The following is a 4,158-nucleotide window of genomic DNA, read 5'->3' as shown; positions in this document are numbered from 1 at the left end:
CAGCTTCAATCTTGTAGGCTACCCACTTCGTTTCTTGTAGCCCTCGAAAGGGTTTTGGAGGTTGATGCCTCGGTGAACGTGAGTTGTTTGGCTTTCTTGTCCGCAGCAGCAGAAAGCATTTTCAAATGTTTGAATGAATCAAAGTGGGTCGTCACCGTCGACTTTTCTCTAATGCTCCAACACACAGTTGCACGGGGTGCAGAATAGTTTCCGCCCACTTTCGTGAAAGACATCGGGGTACTGCTTTGCCCGGTCTTTAGCAGAAATGTTCGTCGTGTGAGTTCCACACGTTCACTCTACAGTGTTGTTTACCTTCTGTGATGCGCGAGCTGATGACGTCACGTCATCATCATCACTACTTCACGTAAAGACGAGTTAACTTTTTTTCTCAACTTTGTGTGGAAAAATGCGGGGATTATGCGGCCTTTTGATAATAATGCGGCCTTTTAAAAATCTGCGCCATTTTGCTGATAATGCGGTAAATTTTTCTGGAGGGTCTAATAGTATACGTTCCTCAAAGCAGCTTTATCAGCCCCCCACTTAGTGCCTGCCAAGCACCTCATAACATTAAAACCCTTTTACATTTGCCTATTACTTTATCAATGGGAGTACTCCATGTGACTCTCTCGTCCAACCATATTCCCAGAAATGTAAATGTCTTCACTTTCTTTAGATCTTGTCCATAAAGTTTTAACCTAACCTCCTCACCTATCCTTTTCCTCGTAAAAAATAGAGTTTCAGTTTTTTCCACCGACAATCTAAACCCCCATGTCAGAGACCAGCTTTCAATTTCCGTAATGGCTTCCTGAATCTTAGCTACAATATATTTTACATTTCTACCCCTTTTCCAAATAGCTCCATCATCTGCAAAAAGTGATTTACCAATATCAGATCCTACTTGTGTATATATATCATTGATCATGATAGAAAATAAAAGAGGACTGATGACACTCCCCTGCGGGGTTCCATTTTCAACTTCATGCCTGCGAGAATATGACTTGCCAACTCGGACTCTGATGGCACGGCCAAACAAAAAATCCATAATCCAATTATATACATTACTTCCCAGACCCATAATGTCCAGTTTTATTAATAATCCTTCCTTCCACATCATATCGTAAGCTTTTTCCACATCAAAGAATACAGCTACAACACACTCCTTATTCGCTTGGGCTTTCCTGACTTCAGACTCCAGGCACAGCAGTGGATCTAAAGTACTCCGCCCTCTTCTAAACCCACTCTGATAAGGAGTCATTAGTTCATTTTTCTCAATGTAGTATGTTAGCCTTTCTGTTATCATTCTTTCCATAACTTTACACAAGTGTGATGTCAGAGCTATAGGTCTATAACTGCCTGGACTGGTTGGATCTTTCCCAGGTTTCCTAATAGGAATAATGACTGACTCTTTCCATATTATTGGCAGCTTCCCTTTCTCCCAGATCTTATTGTACATCTCCAGCAGCTTTCCTAATGCAAAATCACTTAATTTGGTCAACATTATATAACATACATTATCTTTCGCAGGAGCAGTCATTTTACACTTACTTAATGCTCTTGAATAGAGAAAGGTATATTTACAACACTCTGCGACGAATGTCTTTCTTCATATACATTAGGATGCTCATCTAACACTTCCTGCCTCCTGATCTTACCTTCTTCTGTCAAATTTTCCGAAGAATGAACTTTGACAAAATTTTCAGCTAGAATTTCTGCCTTCTCCAAAGCACCAGTGGCAACTTCCCCTCCAATCTCTAATACTGGCAGGTTACTCTGATGTCTTATTCCCCTCATCTTCTTAATCATTCCCCATACTTTATCTAATGGTGTAGTTCTCCCAATACTTGAAGAGAATCCTCTCCAACACTCCCTTTTTGCTCTTTTAACAATGTTCCTTACCTGAGCCTGTGCCTTTTTATATTCTAATAAATTATGTAATGAATGTGTCTTCCTTAGCTTTCCAAACAGCCTGATTTTGTTTCGGATTGCATCATTACAGTCTTTGTTCCACCACGGTACCATCTTAACACATTTACCAAGTTTCCCAGTTTTATTCCCAATAGTTTGATTAGCGCTTTTAATTATATTTCAAGTAAATTGCTCATTTATTTCATCAATACTTTCTGCCATATCAATCTGATCCAATTCATTATCGCACAATTTAGCAAACATCTCCCAATTTGCTTTAGAAAAAGTCCATCTCATGATACCGTCTAGCTCAACCACATGATTTATATCAAACTTGATTATAATGTAACAAAAGACCTCGGTTTAGGCCCTTTTAATTGAACCCTCAATAAGTTTTTTTCAACCTCAAAGGGTATTTTCTTTTTTAGGGCCGTAATCTTCCTTTTTTGAGTTTTTTTTTTTTCTTTTTTAATTTTTTTTTCCCCTTTTTTCACAGAAAACATCAAAATTTCCGTAGAAAGGATAAATTTTCCAATAAAGTCCCCATTCCTTAAAAATCACCCCTATTCAAACAGAACCAAAAAGAAAGAAAGTCAAAACTTTTTTTCCTTTTTGTAAAAGTTTGTTTCTTCTAAATTTTTATAGCCAACGTACTTCGAAAGGTTCATTCTTCTTTTTTAAAGTTGAGGGTTTTTGGAGACGCGAAAACGAAATTCACCGGGTTTTTTCCAAAACCCGGTACCACCCGTCTGGTTTTCGAAAACGTTTTTTTTTCGGTCTTTTGATTTCCCCGGGGTCCCCAAACCAAGGTTTTTGGTAAAACAAAAACGCCCCCACCCCCCTTTGTAAAACTTTGATTTAAACCCATCCCCAAACCAATGAAACGTTCCCACCGAATTTCAACCCCCCTTTTACAAAAACCCATTTTTTTTTTTTTGAACACCAACCCCCCCCCCTTTTTTTATGTCCAACCCCACCCGACCCCCCGTATTAAGGGGGGGTCCCCCCCCCCGAACCCGCCTTTTCCACCCCGGTCCTTTTTTTTCCCCCGGTTTTTTTTCCCCCCCTTTCCCCCCAAACCCCCGGTCTCTAATGTTTTTTTTCCCCCCAAAAAAAAACCCGGGTTTTTGTATTGTTTTCAAGAAAAAGTCTAAAAAATACCGACCCCCCCTTTTTTCTTTTTTTTTCCAGGTTGTTCCTTTTCTCTTTTTTTGTTTTTTTTTCCAAAGCTGAAAAATTTTTTGTTCATTTTCCCCGATCCCCCTGTTAAGAAAGGGGGGGTTCATCGTCGTTCGTACAAGAGAAGTTCTCAAAAGGGTTTGAGGGGTGTCCGGTTTCTTTTCGAGGTGTTTCCAAGTGTAGTCAACACACAACTATCCTCTCCTACGTAAATACATTATTCATGTTTACACACCGGAAATAAACCTTTTCACCACTTACAACGAAACGTTGTTTGTTTTTTTCTCCAGTTCTGCTTTTGTTATCACCTTCGTCGTCCCACTTAAAAACCCGCTGTTTCCTACTATTGGCAACTTTACTATGCACCTATAACCGATTTCGGGGGGTTTTACTACTAAGTGTCTAATACTTATCTAATTACCAAAAAGAAGTAAGACGTTACCTTACGATCTTCGGAATAACGTTTACCTGTTCTTAATTCTGATAATATAGTAATTTTCTTTTCGGTCTGCAATAAACATAAGTTCTTTTGTACCAGCTTTTGAGTAAACTGAAAGTTATTAACCCACCTCATATGACGATAATTTTGTCTCTATCTTTAATACCCGGTCCCTCCCCCTACACGGTTAGAAATAGTCTCTTCATTACAGATATCATCCGATTGTAAAAATTCTTTGTCAGCACTAAATCTTTATCACCCACAATCTCAAACCTAATTATTTTATTTTTAGGTCACAGGACTTAAAAATATTAGGTACATTATTTCAGTCTTATCTCCTTAATCTGTCAGAACGGTTCCTGCTTAACTTTATTATACCACACCACTAAAGATTACGTTGTATTATGTGTAACACCCCTCCCCTCTAGTGTCTAATGTGTTGCCTGTCCACACACCCTCCTAAATTACCTCCCGTTTCCTTAATCAAACAAATTTATTACCCGTTCCTTACTGTTCCTGTTAATAGTTAAAATCTCTACCTTGTCTCAGACGCTAGCTGGATTGAGAAACATTGTTCCTTAGTCGAAGACCATCGTCAACCCTTCATAACCGTTTATATGTCATAACCCTCAACT

General features: G+C 38.8%; 1 long non-coding RNA gene across 1 annotated transcript in view; it reads right to left on the bottom strand.

Annotated features, from left to right (window-relative positions):
* The window catches only part of LOC104968061 (uncharacterized), a 3,409-nt gene extending 1,858 nt beyond the window's left edge, over positions 1-1,551 (bottom strand). The window contains exon 1 of the long non-coding RNA XR_800781.1: positions 1,354-1,551. This is a non-coding gene — a long non-coding RNA (uncharacterized lncRNA). The remainder of the gene's footprint in view (positions 1-1,353) is intronic.
* Positions 1,552-4,158: the final 2,607 nt, after the last annotated feature.

The sequence above is a fragment of the Notothenia coriiceps genome, unplaced genomic scaffold (assembly GCF_000735185.1).
Source record: "Notothenia coriiceps isolate Sejong01 unplaced genomic scaffold, NC01 NC01_scaffold00038207, whole genome shotgun sequence".
In the NCBI taxonomy this organism is placed as follows: domain Eukaryota; kingdom Metazoa; phylum Chordata; class Actinopteri; order Perciformes; family Nototheniidae; genus Notothenia; species Notothenia coriiceps.
This window is presented reverse-complemented; position numbering and strand designations above follow the sequence as displayed.